Raw genomic sequence first — 21,858 nt, 5'->3', positions numbered from 1 at the left:
CTGCTTCATAGCAGGAAGATTGGACCAGACATATGACTGAGGGACACAAAGGAAAAAGATGCATTTTGATGGTTAAATATTATAGCCTATTTTTAGAATATGCACTCAAATATATTTGATCTGATTCAGTCAATCAGAATGTTCGGAAGTAAGAGACTCTGATTAATATTCTAATTAACTGAGTATTGATCAGAATTATTTGTGAGGATGGTGAGGAGAAATCCTTATTTAAAATTTTTTAAAAGAGAAAAACATGTACTCATCCAATTTCTGGTCTTAGTAAATGTGATTCATAAAATAAAACATCCTTTGCGATTGTAAAGCTTGTGTTCTGGTTAATCAAGATCTACTAAATGTGGAGGTCAGTTTAGTTGTTACTTATTTAGTTTGCTTTTCAGTGTCAGATTAACATAATAATTACCAAAAATGACTTCATTTTGGGGGGCATAACAAAGACAAAACAGAAAGGTCTTAACCACCTTACATGTATAAAAGGTGCATGGATCCTTTTTATTGTTTAAACAGGTTAGAGATTCCTAATGTAAAAATATCCTGTTGGTGTCAGTTTTTGCTTCAACACATTTTTCTTTTAAATGCGTCTTTTTCAGTAAAGCTGTGGGAGATTTTTCTTTTCTGGTATTTAAAGTAAGATAAAGTTTAGCTGATTTCTTTCCCTGGCTATCCCCTTCCCCCTCGAAAGGCTTAATAACCACAATCCTAAGATTTATGGCGAGTGAAAAAGAAAAATAAGTAAATTATCTGACTGAGGAGCCATTCTTCGTCTCTCTGGCCATACAGGCTATTTTAAATGCTGCTAGCAGCAGTCTAATTAAAATAATTTCTGTCAGAAGTCTGTGAAATATGCAGCCACAGCCTAGCTCAGTGTTCTCGAGCAGGAATGACAAATCTCTGCTTAATTGGTACTTAATATGGTAGTGCAGGATTAGGATAAAAGGAGATAACAAATAGAAATCTCTTGCTTGGGGCAGGGAGCCTTGGAAGATGAACAGACCAAATGATGTTTACCCCCAAACTGTTCCTATCAAGGGTTGTTATTTTGGCCATCATTTATGAAATAACAGACAATTAATGCACATTTTATGGCTAGCTCTAAGTCCTAATTAAATACAACTATGTACAAAGAATGTGAATGGCCTGACTTACAAAGACCAAAATAAATACTGGCAGAATTATGGCGACGGCTGCAGTCTCAGCTCATCTTCATATTCTATCTTGGAGATAAGAACCTTGGCAGAAGCATAAGTTCCTTCTGAGGTACAGCCCTTAAGCTGAGATTCATAGGGAATTTTAGAAAATTTGGGAAATGTAGAAAAGCAGAAGGGGGAAAATCATCCATAGTCCCGTTGCTAGTAAGGTGGGACTGCTGTTAATAGGTTGGAGTATTTCTTTCTTGTATTTTTTTCCAGTGCATAGTTTTTATGTTTTACTTATTCTACAAATTGTTGCAGGCCATTTTGTGCTTTACTTTTTTTCACTTAATAATAAATAGAAACATTTACATATATTTTTATGAATGCTTAGTATAAATATCACCTCTAATGTTTACACAGTATTCTATCAAGTAGATAATAGTAGCTAATATCCATCTTGTGCTATGTACCAGATGCTGTTCTAAGGGCTTTATGTGTGTTGACTAACTCAATCAACAACAGCCCTATGAGCTAGGTACTTTCATCATCTGCATTTCGTGGATGTGGATACTGACGCACAGAAATTGGTCCAAGCCTACACAAAGTGGTTAATAGAGGCAAGATTTGAACAAGGGCAATCTGACAACAAGAACTATGTTTTTAATCACTCTGCTATCTCTTGACGCACTACTTCAACTTAACTGGACAATGTTCTAGATCAGAATCAGTAAACTTTCTCTATAAAGGGTCAAATTGTAAATATTCTAGGCTTGGTGGGCCACATACAGTTTCTGGCTTCTTCTTCTTCTTTTTAAAAATGTTTTAAAAATGTAAAAACCATTCTTAGCTGACTGGCCGTACAAAAACAGGCCGTGGAGGTAGATTTGGCCCAAAAGCCAACCCCTGCTCTAGATTAAAAGTGAGTTGAACCTAATTTGTGGGTAGCAATTAAGATCATCAATTTCTAAAAGGTTTTGACATTGGAGAAACCAAATAACTGATCTGATTGAATGAAATATTCTCATTTCAACCTGCAATGTTAGTATTATGAATATACTGCATAGGCATTTGCGTGTATATACATACTTATAACAACAATTGAACTGACTAAAAACATTTAAGTTTTCATCAAAACTTAAAATTTAAAGTAATTGTGATAGGAAGTAGACTCAAGGCCAAAATGAATTTGTTCTCGGTAAATCTCACAAAGTTAAGAGGAAGTCACAAATTTCAATTCAGTCATCAATTTATGCCTTTTGACGGGCACATAAAATTCTGGTGAGCTCTGTTCATTCCTTTATGGTAACAGTTCACGAACAGTGGTCCTGAAACCAGCAGCTTTGGCATCATCTGGCATTGTGTTGTTGGAAAAGCAAATTCTTGGACCCCATCCCAGAAATATTGAATCAAAAACTCTGGAGATGGAGCATATTAAAGTTTGAGGACTACCATTTTAGGCAAACCTAGTTCCAAACAAATTATTTTTTTAGAACAAAGCTCTGTGTGTGTGTGTGTATGTGTGTGCACGCACACACATACACACAAATAGAAGGATTATTTGTGAGCTAAAAATACCCCCCATTATGACACTACATTATGATACATTTTGGAACCACCATGTAGACAAGCCACAAGTATCAGAATGAGCAAATTTTAGGGTTGCATATGTATCTTATGCAGGTATATGAATAAATCTAAACTGTCATTCCTATCTTGTTATATGACACTGTCTTGATTTTGTCACAGCTATTTCCTGGTTCGTTATCTAAGGATGCCATTCTTTATAACATTCAGGGATTTAAGACTTAAATATCTGAAAACTTCTTTTTAAATTGAATGTTCTCAATTATTGAGGACACTATACCTAAAAATTTAATTGACAAGTTTATTGTAACAAAATGCGTCATTTTAAAATGTCACTCTCGAGATTGAGGTTCTGGGTGAGATGGAGGAAGCACACTGCTCCCTGCTCTCCACCTGAAAGCGGCTACAAAATCGGGACAGAGCGTGTGCAGCAGTTGTTTGAGGACTCTGAAAAATAACTGGTGAAGAGCAAATTGAGAAAGAGGACCAAAATGCAAAGTACTACTGAACTGGTGTGGGTTGACCATTATTACCATCACTTTTTCTCTGTCACATGGCCCTGGAGGCAGGCACAGCAGCAGAAATGTATGGCACAGCCCCAACTTTCTGACTGGAGCCCTCAAAAGGGACATCCCAAAAAACCAGAAAACACTAGGGAGATTCTGGAGAGTGAGAAGTTCATGAAAGCAACCCCATAAAGTCATTTATTAACTCTGAGACTCCACAATTTGCACATGGATGCATCTCATCCTAATTAGCATATACAAGACTTTGAAAGTGGATAGGTCATTTCTCACTCACATCTCAAACTTAACGCTAGGTAGTATCCCCATGGCATGGATCTGAATAGCACTGGACTTTAAAACCTGAACTTGCATTGGGACCACAATCCATACGAAGCAAGTTGGAACTTATGGCCTGAACCTAATCAGGTCAATTGCCCACTGAAATAAAAATATCAGCATTCTCCATAGGCTTTAAACAAGACCCAGAGTCTCATAATATAACACTCAAAATGTCCAGGCTACAATCTAAAATTACTTGGCATGTGAACAGCTAGGAAAATTCAACTCATATAGGAAAAGACAATCAACAAACGTCAATACCAAGATGACACATTTAAATTTTCTAATAAAATTTAAAGGAGCTATTATAAAAATGCTCCAACAAGCAATGACAAACTCTCTTAAAGCAAAGAGAAAAACAGAAAGTCTCAGGAGAAAAACAGAAAATATAAAGAAGAGCCACATGGAAATTTTAGCACTAAAAATACAATAACCGAAAAAAAAAGCTCACTGGATGGGCTCAATAGCAGAATGGAGATGACAGAAGAAAGAGTCTCTGAGTGTAAAGATTGATCAATAGAAATTACACAAACTAAACAACAAAGGGAAAACAAGATTGAAAAAATTAACAGAGACTCAGGAATCAGTGAGATAATAATAGAGGAATAATAAATAATAGAGATAATAATAATATAGATAATATTATATAGATAATGATATATTATAATATTATATAGATAATAATATAGATAATAGAGATAATAATAAATAATAGAGGAATAATAATAATAGAGAATAATAAAATGTTAACTGAGTCCCAGAAGAAGAGGAGAAAAAAAGCGTAGTGCTAAAAAAATTTTGAAGAAAGAATGACTGAAAGTTTCCCAAATTTAGTGAAAGGCATAAACCTAAAGATTCAAGAAGCTTAGTGAACCCCCCAACAAGACAAACTCAAAGAAATTCATGCCTAGACACATCATAATCAAACTGCGGAAAACAAAGGAAAAGGAAAAAATCTTGAAAGCAGCCAGGGAAGCAGCATATTATCTGTAGGAGAATAAGAATTCTAATGATTGCAGATTTCCCATCAGAAACCGTGAAGACCAGTGGGAGGTGGCACAATAGTTTTCAAGTGCTGAAAGGAAAGAAGTATCACACAAGATTGTATATCTAGAGAAAATACTCTTCAGGAATGAAGACGAAAAAACATTCTTAGATGAAGGAAAACTGAGGTAATTTATTGCTAAAGAAAGTTTTTCAGAAATAACGGAAAAGATATTTGAAGGAATCTTAGAACATCAGACATGAAAGAGATGCAACAGAAATGGTAAATATCTGGGTAAATATAATAGACTATTCTCCTCTTGAGTTCTTTAAAAAATGTTTGATGGTTGAAAAGAAAGAATTATAGCATTGTCTGATAGTGTTTTCAATGTGTGTAGATGTAATGTCTGACAACTATAACATCAAGGGAGGGGAATATAAAAGGATCAGTATGGTGATAAGGTTTCTACATTCCACTTGAAATGGTAAAGTATTAAGTCTAAGTAGATTAGGAAAAGTTAAGTGTATACACTACAATCCTTGGAGCACCACTAAGCACCTATGCAAAGAAAATATAGTCAAAAACACAAAAAATTAAGATGGAATACTAAAAATGGTTCAAATATTCCAAAAGAAGGCAGGAAAGGGGAAATAGATGAATGAAAAACAGAAAATAAAAAAACAAAATGATAGATCTGAATCTAAACATATCAATAATTACATTAAATGTAAATGGTCTACACACATCAATCAAAAAACAGAGATTATCAGAACATATTTTTAAAAAATCATGACCCCCACTATGTGCTTTCTACAAGAAATTCACTTCACAAATAATGATATATAGGTAGGTTAAAAGTAAAATGATAGGCCACATGTAATTAATAAATGGAAAAAGTAAAATAATAAATGAAAAAAGATATGTCACAAAAACATGAATTAAAATGTCACTTCCGTCTGTGTTTCCTGGGAAAATATCTACCATTCGAGAACCCCAGCACTACAATATGAAGTTAACTCATTTGATCACTTAAGTGAAATTGTCTTGAGTGATCATCAACTCTGCTTAAGCTGTTTCTTATTTTCAAGTGGGCTAAACCCAAGCTTAATTAGTAACAAATTAATCTTTCTTCTGTCATTTCAAAGGGAACCTCATACTTTCATGGATGTTTTTGTGTTCTGACAAATGCTGTGAAGTACAAAGATTGATTTTAATTCTAAGGAAAAATCAACCTGAATATTCACATATCATCTTTTAAATGAGGGGAACACATAGTCCCCAAGCTTACATGTGGCTCTAAATGTTTATTAAACATCATAAATGCATCAGATTTGTACATGAGCTCACAGATAGCAAAGCATACGTGGGCAAGTCACTCTCTGGAAAACCACCCATGTTCTCTTCCTCAGCTATCGTACATAACACATATGGTTCCTGTCAGTGGCACTCATTTAGAGAGATAAAAATCCTGGAACAGCTAAGTTCAGTCTCTCTCCAGTGGCCCTTTCCTTTGATTTCCAAGATACCAAGTGACTATTCACTAAACCCTGTAATTGCCACCTTACCCAATCCCACCTATAAAAAAGGAGGAAAGAAACGGCCCATTTAAAAAAACCTTCTTCTAGTACAATGCATACTTAACCTATCTTAATTCTTCCTGGTAGTAGCTTGCTTTCTTAATTTTTTAAAGAATGAAAAGACTACTGAAAGATGCATGTGTTGATCAACTATATTTAAAAATTTGAAAAATTCTTTAGGGACATATGGCATAATTTTCATTGTTAATATAGAGTATTACATATATTTGGTAACGTAATAAATGATAATCATGGGTATGGGGAAGTTTATTTCTTGAAAACTTTTACAGATTTGAAGCTAACACTGTTTTCTTCAAACCTGGCTTGAATTCAACTTGAAACATTGTTTTCTTTCTTTTTTGTTCTTCCTGTTCTTAACTTTTCTTCTGCAATGTGAAAATACAAGGCAGATGTCTTCATCTCATTGGAATGCTTTTAAACTTAATGAAGGGTTGTAATAAATCAGTACTTTTCAACCTGCTTTCTATCATCAACACATACATACTTTTTGAGATATTAGTCTTCACAGAGATTATTAGAAATAATTAAGACAAGTTAGAACTTATAGTTATTAGTTTGTTAATGGACATATAGTTGCTATTTGTTAACTATCTTTAACATGTAGAAAGTTATCTTGTTCATATGTCTAGAAATTGTAGTTATTGGACAAGATCTTTTTTTAAAAAAAAAGGCCAATCAACAGTTCATTTTATGCTAGACTATGTGTGGAATACGTATGCATATTTATATACACACTCATATAAATGATTCTTAAAGTATAACTTGGTGATTTTTAAAAGTTACATGTATAGATTATATCAATTTACAATAAACTAGGAAATGAAGGACATCTTTCACTTTACGATTTTCTTGATTACTATTATAAAATTAGAATTTATCTTTTCTTGGCCAGACAAAGTATTTCATTATTTCACATTTTGTATTTTTTATTTACTCAGGATTCGTAGATGCCAATTTCTTCGATAAATAAAATTCAGTACTCTGAACTCCTCTCATTAACACACAGAAGAAAAACAACCTGCAAAACTGTAGCCCCCAAAGAGGGAGGTGAAATAAATAACCCCATAAAATGTGACATCTTGGTGACCTGTTTTAAATGAATGAAATTTGGTGATAGCAAAACAAATCACTACTTTCCAAGACCACATGAATTAAGATGCAGCAAGGATTAATGCTGAAACCGTCCACTAACAATAACTGAATCTGAGGACGCAATGGATTTGAATAAAGCTTTGCAGCGTACTAAGCCAAGATAAATTTTTCTGATGGTGACATCCGTAAGAAAATTTTACAAGGCAGACTAACTACCTATCTTGATTCTCAAATGTTTAAAACAGCTGTTCTGGCTTCCAATGGATCAACCTACTCATTCACCTTTCAAGAGGCCATAAAGTTTCACGCATGAAACTCTGGGTCGGAAATTATGACATTTAGGTTATGGGCCTCCTTCTTGAGAGAAGAGAACGAGGCCACCCCAGTTCTGTGGAATTCTTCTGCCACTTTATGTTTCCTTCCCACCTGGGTGACCAGGTTATAAAAGCTTTTTATGTATTGGAATCCATGGGGTGACAGAGTCTGAAGTCGAGGGAGTGACTCAGTTTCCAGCCTCAACTCTGCCACTTGGGTGACATTAAGAAAATTACCTGCCTTGCCAAACCTCGGTTTTGTCGTTTACAAAGTGAGATTGAAGGCATTCTGAGGATGTATGTGAAATTGCTTGTGAACAGCAAAATGATATTGAGCTTTCCAGGCGGGCTGTCAGTGGCTTGATCATTATTGACCTGCCTGAACGTCAGCATTTGTAACTTGCTCTTTCTCTTTCCAGTTCCTTTCTAACACAGCGTACATTTTTCTGGTTGTAATTCCAGGCGGAGGTGGATGGGTCTCAAAACTGATCAGTTTGAGAAAGAGAGGCTCAGAGAGGAAGCTAAGATCCCTCAAGGAATCAGGATTTGAATAGAGGTCTTTTAGTTTCTGGTGCAACACTCTTCTCTCTCTCTTATGTTCATGAATTCATTCATTCCACAAACATTTATTGAGCACCCATTATATGCAAGGCACAGGGCTGGCTACTCTATCTCTTTCAAAAAAATAGGCTGTAAGAGTATTAGAGCATCTTTTGATGCTGGTGTCCATGGCCGAGTTAACATTCTGGTTACAATTTAATCATTATTAGTTCACAGTTTTACAGTTATACTGGTACTTTCATAGTATTGTTATTGTTATCACTGTTATTATTGTAAGGAAGGATCCCTCTAAGTGGGCACTTAGACAGAGTGGGCACTTAGTCCCAAGTGGAGCTCAAATAAAACAGGCGTGCTCTGGGTGAAGCAGGTGTACCCCTACCTCAGACCTCCTGGGGCACCTCAGCCAAACTCCTGGAGCTTTAACGATATCAGAGTCTGAGAGCATGGCTTTGCGTGATTCTCTTTCTTGGGCTGGACTTAATTAGAGGTTTCATTTCTAGATAGAGTGTAGAAGAATCTAGTATTATTTCAAGGAGACAGAGAAGCTTACTTCAGCCAAAAAAGCTTAAAGTGCTTTCTTTCCATCATTGTGCCTACTTCCTTGATTTACAATGGATGAGAACTTCATGTTTCCTTGTTTGGGAAGATGCTGCCTTTGGGTACCCCTACGTTACTTTGACTCTGACTTGGGTACCATTCTCAAACACACAGGTCTGTTGAAACTATTCTAACTCCAGATGAGTGAGGTGGTTCACTGGTCTGGTTGTAGCCTACAATAACGTTTTAGTGATATTAACAAACCTATTATCAGACTGTATGTTGCAGCTCCAAAGTCTTCTTTTCTCCCAGGAGCATGAGTAGTAGATTTGATGTTTTGATAAAGCTCTTCTATCACTAAAAATATACATTGAATTGGGAACACATAGGACTAATTAAGGTGAGCAAGTCAAAATACTAAAAAGGCATATTAATAAATCTTCTTATGGAATCTGAAACAGTTGTATTTGTCCAGGTTAAGGTGTATGATACGCAATGAAATTGACTATTTTAAATTGAGGAGTTTTGGCAAAAGTTTACATTTAGAACACACAGTATAATTTAGTGGCACCAGTTTTTTTTTTTTTTAACAAAGAATGGATGTGATAGAAGAAAACCTTCCTTTGAATAATTCAGTTTGGAATGTCCATCAAGCCAATCTACTTTTTGCACATTTACCCGCAATACAAAGGCTAAATGGCTTCCAGTTGTCTCAGGATTAACGTACGGCAACTCTGGTTTACACACGCATTGGGCTAAGCCCGTTTCTGTCAACTACTCTGGAGGCGTATAGACAACATTTAGGTTCATGTTTGGGTTATGAAGCGTATTTTTGCTGTAACTAGATGTTTGATTATCAGAGCTCCACTTTCTTCTTCGTGGTCAATGAACCACATCAGCTCCAGCTGATCTAATCTGCAGGATTTTTCACACTGAATTACTTATGTTGCTTGTTCACAGGAAGAAAGGAAAACAATGTTTCTGCTGTGTGTGACTCTATAAGTAAATCACGTGAAATTAAAACAGTTTGCCCTGTGGTTTATTACATAGACGTAACTGGATAACGAAGGGCTGGTGCTATAAAACACCACCATTTTTATCCGAAATATACTCATCTTATTTGACTAAGTGATTTTTTTTGTTTTTAGTATATTTGAGATAGATCCCTATGAGTTTACGTTTCCCTGTTTTATTCATACACGATATATGTGGGAAAGAAAGAATGATTGATTATTCCAAGTGTTTTCTAAAAATAAAAAGCTGGGATTTCATTTTTGTAAATCTCTGCTCAAAGATGAAGTAGTCCCTTAAGAGATGAGGGTAGATATCAACCTTCCGGGAGAGCAGCCCAGTTTCTAAAGACCTTCTCTGTGGTTTTAAGGCCCGGTGTCATTCTAGCTTACCAGAGTAAGCACTCTTGACGGCTGATGAGGAGCAGAATCTTGCAGAGGGGAAGCCCAAGCCACCGTGTAAAGGATGCACTAAGCAAGCAGAGCTATGAAACAACACAAAAGGATTTTTTTTATTTGTTAGATTCCTTTCACACACTATAATATAGTGTTTCAAAGTCTAGTTACTACAGAAAATGCGTTAAAAAAGGAGCGTTTCTTTTTTCCCACATCATAAGGCTGTCACAAGTAAAGCACTGTTTCTGAGAGACTCAAGTTTCCTTCTTTCCTCACCCTGCTCCCCTATTTCTCTCTCCTTTACAACAACCTTACCCAAGTGTGATAAAACAAAATATAAAGCCTGAGCTAGACTCAGAAATGTATGGAAAGGTGACTGACTGACTGTCCACTGGACGTGCAGATAAAGAAGGGCCCTGCTTTGCTGGTATAGAAATAAGAGCTCACCAAAACTGCCCAAAAGAAAGATCGGAAACGCCTTGTTGTTTGAATGTAAACTGGTGTGTTTCTTGAGGAGCAATTGGGCAGTGTATTTTCCAAACGCTCGGTGTCAACATGTCCAGTTATAGGAATTTATCCTAAGAAAAATAATCATGAATGTATACCAAAAGTTAGCTACAAATGTGTTCGTGTAGCATTGTTTATAATGGTGTAAAAGTGGAACCAATTTCAATTTCCAGCATAATGATTTGGTTAAGGTATGATATAATCCACCATTAAAATAATGCTATCAAAGAACATTTAATAAGATGGAAAGATTCTCTGACATATTGATAAGTGGCAAGAACAGATTGCATTAAAAATTGTGTGTGTGTCTGTGTGTGTAAAACAAATACTGGAAGGATCTATATAAATTGTTAACAGTATATATCTCTTTTTTGTGATATTTTGGGCTATTTATGTATTTCTAGATTTTCTACAATAAATATGAATTACTTTAATAGCAAAAAATTTTTAAATATTGAAAAAAAAAGAAGTGCCCAGAAGGAGATGAAATAGCTTTGTAGAAATTGACTGCATGATTAATTATTTAGAAATCTGCATTGCACTTTTACATTTTAAGCACAATCCAAAATAAAACATGATTTCTTTGTAGAAAGGCTGAATTGTTTCTTTAGGAAAACTGTCTTCAACTTGGCAATTTAGTAGCACATCTATTCACATGTTTTACTTTTATTCTTTTTTTCCCTCCAAACAAAGTTCAGATTTATAGCACCTGCTGTTGCTTTTAATGTAATAGTCGCACCTAATTTCTATAGCACCGTGAAATTCCACCACTCTCCATTCCACATTTTGCCTTCAGCAAGAAGCAATCTGGGAGACATCAAACCAAGATATTTTCTAAGGGCAGGTAGCAGACACTTTTACTAAACATGAAATACCAAAGCCACCTCAAGCCAGAAGGGCATTTACTAAAAAGGTTGCAAGTAAGCACCAGATAATTTTAAGCTACTTAGACTGGGCAACTTTTGAAGTTGGATATAAGCCCCTTAAGTCAAAGAGGTCTTTGAAAAGAATCATGAACCGTCCTCCAGATAGAACCACAAAATACCCATCTGGAAGAGATGTGAATTTGACCTTTGAATAAACAGCATGAGATAAAAAAGAGTAATACAGAATTTTATTTTCTCTTGCCAAAACCCAACAGGCACTGGAAAAAGATTTAAAGGCATGGGCTATGGAGCCCCCATCCAAATACTAGCCACGTGAGCCTCAGTTTCCTCAGCTGTTAAAGGGATATTATAATGTAGGGTAATCTCGTAGGGTTAAAATGTAAACTAAATAAAACAATTTTGGTACTTTGCGTATGCTTGATGAATGGAAAACAATCTATAAATGTTATTGTTTTTATTTTTTAAAATATTTTATTTTATTATTTTCATTTAGTTCAGTCCTATAACCAATAAAGGGACTCATCGTGTTATGACTTCCAAGAAATAAAAGAAATTATTTGGAAAGTTTTGGAAAGCAGACAACATATGTGAAAACCTATTTCAGATTCATAGATCTGGACCTGATTTTTGGCTGCAATTCATAGCTTCCATTCGTAATTGCAATTCATAACGTCTCAACTGCTCTTTGGTTCAAATCTCATTCCGACATAGCTGTCTATCAATGCATACATATGATAGAAACGACTGACTGCCTCTGGAGAAGGAAACAATGTGGAGCAGTCATAAGCAGTGCTTTAAAAAACTGGCCTTTAAGACAGAAGAAGGGCTTGTGTGTTCTCCTATTTTTTGAACCTAGTCTATTAGCAATGATTTCACCATTTCCTGTTAATCTCACTGTGGTCACAGGGATGAACATATCACTAACAATTGTGAAAATAGCTTCTATATGGCAGAGAAATCCTACTTAATCTTAATCACTATACCCGCCTTCCCAATACTTCATCAAATTACCATCTCCTAAAAGAGCAATTGACATTTTAGGATGTCTTGAGCCTGCTCCACTGAGCATAACGTAGGTTGCTACCAGTTTTGGTATGCAAACTGAACCACACACTGTTAACTATTCTTGACAAAAGTCAAAAGCCTAGCTGTGATCTTTACGTTATGCCCATCACTCGTATTTGAACATGTGAGTCCATGCTATGACCACTGGACTCCAAATACTATCATCAGCATATATTATAATGTATATGCTAATACAATATATAATATAATATAAAAGAGAAACATCAATGGGTTAAATAGTGCAATAAATGGATTCTATTTTTGAGAATGGAAAAAGTAAAAGACAATTTACCAAGAACAAAACTAGCCTCTGCAAAACATTAATGGGCCCATCAGTCCATTAACTAACTGTCCAAGTATCACAGACACTGGGGCACATAAGGTGCACTGAAATAATCCACATTTTCTTCATTCAAAAAAAAAATGCTCCTATTACACTCTTTATCAAGAAAACACCTCTACTGCAAAGGCTTTAAAGAGAGAAATAGATATCAGATTTTAAAAAGTAATTAATATATGGGCCATAGTTTAAGGATGAGACATACATGATCAATACAGCATAAAAACAAATAATGTTAAAACTGAAACCCTACGAAACTAAAACCCTACTGGCCACAAGGATGCAGGGAGTTATCTGCTACTGTTTTCAAAACCTAATGACGGAACTGAGGCAAAGCGGCAAAGGACGAACGTGTGACAGGTTCAAAGAAAGAAAAGGCCTGAGCTCCATGGGGGCAAAGGTGTTTGTGTTTTCTTCTCTGTGACGTCCCACAGTGGTGCATAGTAGGTATTCAATATTTGTTGAAAAGATGAATGAATGAAGAAAAATTAGAGGATAATACCATAAACACCGTGTATATTACTTATAGTTGTGGGGTTGTGTGAGTGTGCACGCATAATCCTAACAATTGCGGGTGAATGTTGGCGTCCTAAGTAAGCAAACTCAGTGAGCAAAGCTCATTGCAGAGTGGTCTCTCAACACGCTTCATCCCCGCCAAGCACCATCACTTAGCAACAGCAAGTGGAGAAACTACATCTTCCCTGGGTTTGTTTCTTCTGGCATTTAGGATATTTGGCCACTACCTAGAAGTTACACAAAAAGTAAAATTTTTTTTTTTTAAAGATTAGCCCTGAGCTAACATCTGTTGCCAATCTTCCTCTTTTTTTTTTCTTTTTTCTTCTCCCCCAAGCCCCCAATACATAGTTGTTGCATGTTTTAGTTGTAGGTCCTTCTAGTTCTGCTATGTGGCACGTGGCCTCAGCATGACCTGATGCGTGGTGCCATGTCTGCACCCAGGATCCGAACTGTTGAAACCCTGGGCTGCTGAAGCAGAGTGCGCAAACCCAACCACTCGGCCACAGGGCTGGTCCAAAAAAGTAAAATTCTGATGCCTATGTTAGCAATGAATCAAGGTAAATAGGAAAAAAATATTTATGGTTTAAATAAATCACAAAATTGGACCAAGGCATTGAAAAGGTTAAAGTTACAGTGTAAATGGCAACTGTCCAAACAATTCTACACTCTTAATGTACTTGAGAGAGATCTTTTGTGAAATGGACACCAGGGAATCATCGCATCCAAAGGGGAATGAAAGGATTTTGGTAAACTATCACTGTAAAACCAAGTATTTGCGGTGCTTTCCTAAAAACTTTTGACAGGACAATCTCTACTTCTGAGAGATATATAAATATATATATATTTATAAATATGTAAAATGTGAGACATAAGTCTTACCGTTACTGTTGTTTATCCTTGATGGCTATGTTGCTTCCTGGTATTTAAAGAGAGTCTGACTGTGAACATGTGTTGGAGGTATGGTTTCAATTGTTCTTTTTGGCTTTGGGTCATTATTTGATACACAAATTAAAAACAAGAGTTTGATTTTAACACTAGATTGCATGTCTTATAACAGAACCAAAAGGAAACACCAGGTTTTTCAGAATTGGATTATAGTGAAAGTCGTAATTCCACTCCAGGCAAGGTTTCGGTTTTTCATTTTTGTTTGTTTTTTGTTTTGTTTCTGTTTGTTTGCTTGTTTTTGGCTACAATGTGCCTGCTATATAAAATATTTTTTAAATATGATTTTATAGAATATCTCTATTGAAATAGGTCATCAGCAGTCATTGGAATCAAGCCTTCACATTTTGAAGTTTCTCTGTTTTAATTCTTTGGTACCATGATTTTCAAGCACTTGCTACATGCCCCGCACTATGCTGGGTCCTGTTAAAGATGCAAAAGAAATAGATGGTATAGCCCTTGCCTTCTGAAAGCTTACATCGGATGAAATAATTAAAAAACATTGTAAGACCAAGAGTCAAGTGCTAAAATGTGTACTATGAGCTGTGCATGCCACAGAAAATCAGGCAAATGAGAGATGTGTGGAGCACAAGGTAGGTAATGATGGAAGGAGCTGGGTTTGAGAGGGCGCCGGAAAGAGGAGAGAGAAGCATATTCAGGGCAGTGAAGTGTCTATCCAAAAAATGTGGAAGTGGGAAAATTAAGCAGAATAAAACGAAGTATAATTTTCTTTTTGGAAATTCCAAAATTTAACCAATATTTATTGAATATTTATTAAGGACCAGACTGACTTGACTTACATTATTTAATTTAAACCTAAAAATAAATGAAGTAAGATACTATTATTATCCCCATTTTACAGATGAGGAACCTGAGGTTTAGAGTGCAAGTATACTGCTGCACAGCCCGTTAAGTAGTGGAATCAGAAGTGAACCCGGGCAGTGCAGCTCTCAAGCCACATTTTATACATTACATTGATTCATAGCGTTCTAAGTGCACTGCTACCAGTAAGGGAAATAGACAGGCTTAGCCTAATGTTGGTGATACAAGTTTCACTACGGGAAAACCATCTAGAGATTGGAAACAGAATTTCCAGGACTGTGAAATCTGGTCCTGAAGGTGATCTTTAAAGGGGTTCTCCATTCTATAAATGTGCACATTCTCAAGAGGCAGCAGCGATATCTCTTGGATCACAGAATCTGCTGTTGTCATGGAGCTCAAGGAAGTCATCCAAATTCTACATAAGGTGTCAGCCAAAGAAGTCGAACGCTGGGCAAGTCACTCAACCTTTCTCCATCTCAGTTTCCTCATCTTAAATGAGGGGGAAGGACTTGGTGATCTCTAGGGTCCATTTAAAAATTCTGCAAGCATTTTATAAATGTCACTAACAATTTCAGACAAACTTTAGAATTCCAGAAATGGAAACATCAACTGAGTAATGAGTAGCAGATGCCATGTGGAAGTGCTGTCATAATCGTTCTTGAAAAATAAGCCTTCTTTGTTTCATAAGCAACACAGGGAGGCAAATACCCCAAAGACTTCCATTAACAACTTCAAAGTCTTTATCACAAGACAAATAGAACTGAGGTGTATTGTATGAAAAATGGGAAATGTGTATTTAATATCAATTTTTTGTCATTAAAAACACAGTAGCCTCATACCTTAATTAATCTAAATATTCAAGAGAATGAAATACATTTTACTAAAGTACGTTTGAAGCCAACAGCATCATTAACTAATTGATCTCTTGCTACAACAAGTGATGAATCAAGCTAAAATGTCTATTTCCTGACTGTTTATGTGTAAACAACACCGTTTCCTAAGGAGAAACTTGCAAATGAAGCACTTCCTCATTTAAGAGGAACACTCTGAAAATAAACCCTTGAAGAACTCTTGGAGAATTCCTAAGCATGTCATATAATGATTTCAGTTTCCAAAGCCCCAGCATTTTCATGTCCTGTGATAAAAGTGAGAAGAGGTGAAAGGCTCATGTTTTTCCATTTCTCCTTTTGTCATTTACTCTTTAAAATAGCTGCATGATTTTATCTTTGTCTGTTTGTGATTGTTTTTATAAAGTGAGCTTTTCTCCATGTATTTTTTCAGATAGCTTTTTAAAATTTTTATTTATGAAGCTATAATTTACAAACAGTAAAATGCACAAATCTTAAATATACAGCCACTGAATTTTTAGATATTATGTACCCTGTTAACCACTGCCCAGGTTAGGATATAAAACATTTTCATCACCCAGAGAGTTCTCTTGTGCACCTTTCTAGTCAATAACCCTCACCCAGTGAAGTAACCGGTATTCTGATTTCTATTTCCATAGACTAGTTTTGCCTGTACTTGAAACTCATATAACTGGAATCACACATTATGGACTCTTTTGTGTCTGGCTTCTTTCACTAAATGTATCATTTTTTTTTATTCATCTGTGTTGTGTGGGTATCAGTAGTTCATTCTTTTTTATTGCTGAATGCAGGGATATAGGACAAATTGTTTATGCATTCACCTGTTGATGGACATTGGATTGTCTCCAGGACTGGGCTGTTAAGAATACAGCTGTGACAAATATCCTTGTACTAGTCTTCTTGTGAACATAGGCACTTGCTTCTTTTGGGTGTATTCCCAGAAGTGGAATTGATTTGTCACAAGGTAAGTATGTGCTTAACTTTCTATGTATTTTTATGAACACTGTCTGAGAGTTGCCATCTTAAACATCTTTTGTCTAGGGATACATAGTTGAGCTCTGCAGGTAGGAAAAAAGTGGAATTTCTGGGCATATTCAAAGTAATCTCCCAGATCCAGCATTTGGACAGTTACTGAATAGACGAGCTAGCCATTTTACCCATTTGCACGTAGAGGGTGGACGCACCTTTCACATCCTTCCTGGATGCTGGGGAAATCCTGCCCCTTTACCATCAGGGAGATTGTTCTCTGGAGACCAGGTGATGTTTCAAAACTCAGATTTCCTAGTGGGAAGTGCATCACCAAACAAAACCTAGCCTGTGAGAATCCTGGGAAAGGCCAATTTCACGTCTTGTTTGACCCACTCAGGCTTCCAAAGAATTTGATAACCCATCAGATCTAAGACTTCCCTGGGTCCCTGAATCAAGTGATAGACTTCAGCCTCAGGAAGTCTCAGTCATTTTAAAGCCCATCTCCCTCTGTTCGGATAATCATCTTTCCTCTGATTTATAGTGGCTGGCCTGCAGGTGTTGAAAAGGTGGTCTTCATTTAGCCAGAAAGCAATAATCCCAGCAAGTATATTTCCTCAGCTACATTACCCTCCCCCCATTACCCACCATCAAAGCCAGCCAGCTCCTCACTCCCTCCAGCCGTGAATCCATAATGTGCCTTGGGTCATATTTGTATCATTGGTAGCAAACCCTTATAATTCTGCCCCCAAATTAGAAAGAGAAAAATACCCACAGAGATCAAGGAGACTGTCTCCTTACACAAATCTTTTTTCTGATAAGAGGTGACCCATAGCCAGAACCGGAGATTTATATATGCATTTTGACATAAATCTGCATCTGTAATTATGAGTCATAATGATCTTTATAGGCTGCACTAAATTGGTGAAGAAGAGTTACTGTTATTGACAAAGCATTGACCTGAACATTAGTGGAGGAAGAGCTAATTATTTTTTTTTTCCTGAGGAGTGAGACTTCTTTTCTAGTTGTGAATCACTTTGAACCCAGGCCTTTGTTAAATATATTTTTGCATCTGAAAATAAACTCCCATACACATCCGATAGCCTCACATAATTATAGGTGTATAAAAATTTCAAAACACATTCTAGAAGCTTTTTTGATCATTTCCAAGACAGTGCTCAGGGTCTGTGAGATGACTGAAGAAGCCGATCTATAGTTTGCAAGAGCAGGTTGTCTGTGAGATGCGCTCCCGTGTCTGAAAACCCAGAGCCTATTTTTAGCTGGGCACGCTGGGATTCAAATGTGGCTCCACCATTAGTGTTAATAGAGCTCTGGACGGCTGACTGCTGTGTAGGAGGCCCAGAAAATGTACTCTTTAGAGCAATGGAAGGTTAAAGTGAGCTTTAAATCACAGCCTTATCATACTTGCATGTTATTGGCAAGTCTGACTAAAAATAGAATCTCATTACTTTAATTCTACAGTATTCTTAGGTGAGCCAACCTTTATTATTAATAACAGCATTTCACATTTATATAGCACTGTCTGCTTAAGAGAACTTCACAAATTATACACATAAAACTTTCCTACCTTAATGTAACAAGCTACGGGTGAAGAGGGCAGGAGCTAGGGGGTAAGTAGCAGCTCGCAGTCTGCATCCAGACAGGAGGACTGAGGAAATGCTGCCAGGTGGCTCTAAACAGAGCCAGTCTTTGAAGTTGAGCCATTTTAATTCTTTGAAAGTATGTTGTGTTTTTCATTGATGATTTGCAAGGCCCTGGGGACAATCACAGTAACCTCGAGAATAATAGGCTGCTTCTATAATATATTTTGTGTATATCTATTGAGGTCTTCGTTGAATTTTGGAAACAAGTGGCACAAAAATGCATCCCAACTAGGATGTTCTGAAGAGTCCTTCTGTGGGCTCCCCAACCCAGCTATTTAGAATGGAAGGAGGATGGAACACTATCACCCACATTGAAGTTCATAGCAATTCCTTACTGATGGTGTGCAGACTACTTAGCAGAATAAGGAGCCGTGTTCTCTGGATAAAGGCAGTGTGGATATGTAAAGAATGCCTTCTGGGTATAGAGCAGTGTTGTAGGTAAGATTCTAGTTCAACGATGTAGCTTAATAACCATGTGAGTGAGTGTGTGTGTGTGTATGAAAGAGAGACACAGAGAGCTGTGTAGTGGCAATAGATATCAGACAGCCTGCAATTCAATGGCTCAGACATAGGAATGAGATACTAATCTCTATACAGTTGGTGCACTTTAGTGTAAGCACATGTTATCTTAAGCACAAGCTAAGTGAGGACTTCCCCAATAACAAACATTTATGAAGTGCCTTCTCTGAGCAAAGCACTGTTATAAGAAAACACTGAATGGGTATAAAAACACTGAATAAGATAGAGCCTCTACTCTCCAGCAGCTTGCAGCCTAGTGGAAGGACAGATAAGTAAAAGGGAATTCCACTCAGCAGGGAAAGCACTTGGATGTGAGCAGAGTACACAGGCATTATAAGAGCCCATAGGAGAGAAGCATGACCGGGTCTTGGGTGGTCAGGGAGTGCTTCCTGGAAGAAGTGGCACTTAAGGTAGCCAAGCCAGGGAAGAAGGAGGAGAAAGCCCCTAAAGGGAGAGGAATCAGTAGGTACGGAGCCCTTGAGGCAAGACAGCTGCACAATCCTAGAACTGAAAATGGGTCAGTAAAACTGGAGAGAATCTCGTGAGGGGCAAATAGTGGCCACTGGAGGAAGGAGGAGAATCCTGAAGGGCTGTGTGTGCCACTTTAAGGAGCTTGGGCTTTATCCTGAGAGCAATGGGGACTTCAGAGAGAAATATTTTAATGGGATAGGACTGTTTCTATTTTGAAATACAGCAGGTAAGATATTTCAGTCCACTCTACCTCTCGCTTATACTTTGGAAGCCAGACTGCATCCTCTCTTTCCTCCTTAATTTCCTTTTTCTTACCTCCAAACAGACTGTCCCAGGCCAACTACATCTCAGCAGTATACCGGGTCTTCCTGTGAACTCAGAAGTAAAATCAATGGAAAGACCCCCACGACATTGGTTGTTATAGGGCATATTTGCTGCTCCTAGCTGCTTTTGTGACACCAGTCTCGGAGATAAATCCTACAAAATGTCACAATCTTGTGGTCTTTAGATGGACTAAGGCATGGGAAGAGGGACAAAGGGGAATTGTACAAAAAGGGCATTTCTCACACATTGACCATGATAAATATGCTTGTTCAGGAAAGGAAAGGTGATCAGCTCGGTTGGGTGTCTGATCTGGACAGGAATGCATATGTGTTTGTGGCTCAGAGATGGAGAAGGGCTGTGTGAAAAGCCAGCCTATTGGCACTGTTAACTCCTGTCATGGCGCCTGACAATGTTTGCAGAGTATTGGCTCTTTACATCCTGCAAAGCTTCAACAGGGTTTGCTGGGCCAAAGGATCACAGTTCATGGTGGCATAAATACCTCTGAAGGTTTCTGGGAAGGGACAATTCAACTGCCTTTCTTCTTCCTCCCTTTCTTCCTTGCTTAATCCCATTGGAGATTTTCCCCCATCCCCTGAGATGGCTTTTGGAGAAAGTACTGTGATTGTTACTTTGGATGGAAAACAGGAAAATGAGGCTTATTATCATGGACTGCCTGTTTCCCTTGGAAATTTTGCTTTTAGATGCTAGTAAAGTTTTCCCAACTATGAAATGGAGAATTGGGGAGGATTCAGTGAAACGATCCATGTAAAGAACTAAGCACAGACCCGGCTTATAGGAAGACCTTAATAAATGTTAACTACTTCTTGTCTTCTTGTGGATTCCTGTGAGCCAGCCTAATTCTGATACATTTCTTTACTCCAACTTACAGGTCCTGTGGCCAACATGGCAATGCTTCCTTGCCTACCAACTTCCAAGGATGCTTGGGAGTTCAGGTACATATTTTATTACTGTAACCTCCAACAGGCATTTATATAATTCCATGTAGCACTATCTTTTGGCAAATATTTTTGAATTGGAGATTTTCTATAAGAGAAATGAACTCAAGCTTATGCTAGACTTTGGTAAAACTCCATTCACACAATGCATTGTCAACTGGAAAGCAAGTTGGCAATATATATCAAGATTCATAAAAATGCTCACTTTTTTAAACGTAATCATCTATCTTATTTCCGGGAATCTTTGCTGAGAAAGTCATCCAGAATGTAGGGGAAAATTGTGAATACGAATATATTAACCACTGTGTACTTTAAGTATTTTAAAATGGAAAACAACCTAAATACCAACCCATAGAGTTGTGGCTAAATTCATATTGATATATCCAAACAGTGGAATATTAGTAACTCAATTCTGAGGATCCTTTGGGAATTTTCAGAAGGATTCTGCAGTGACATTCACCCAGGAGGAAGGTTTGAAAGAATAAACTTAATAGACTCTTTCAAATACAGCCTCCTTTTGCAAGGAGTTATTTTCAACATAGCTGGCCAATTTTTCTCCTTGAACATGAGTATAACGGGTGGATGACCCTTTGAGAGCAGGTTCCAAAGCCCAGAAGCATTGGGAGGACAACCTCAGGCTTCCCGATAAGTGATTAGAATAATCAGTATTTATTGAAGGTTCCAGGCTGTGCTTTTATTTTTTGTGATTTCATTTTACCCTCACAAAAATCCCATGAGGTATTATTACCCCATTTTACAGATAATAAAACTAAATTCCAAAGCAGTGCAACTGATCTGTCTGCCTTCAAAGCCATTCATGAAATTGTCCCAAGGATTAGAGGAGATGGTGTGTATGAAGTCATAGGAACCTCTCCATACACAGCAGCTGTTGGTTTTATAAACCAACATGTAACATTGCCTACAGCATTGTTAAACA

This window comes from Equus przewalskii, chromosome 17 (assembly GCF_037783145.1).
Source record: "Equus przewalskii isolate Varuska chromosome 17, EquPr2, whole genome shotgun sequence".
Lineage (NCBI taxonomy): Eukaryota > Metazoa > Chordata > Mammalia > Perissodactyla > Equidae > Equus > Equus przewalskii.
Note: the sequence above shows the minus strand (reverse complement) of the source record.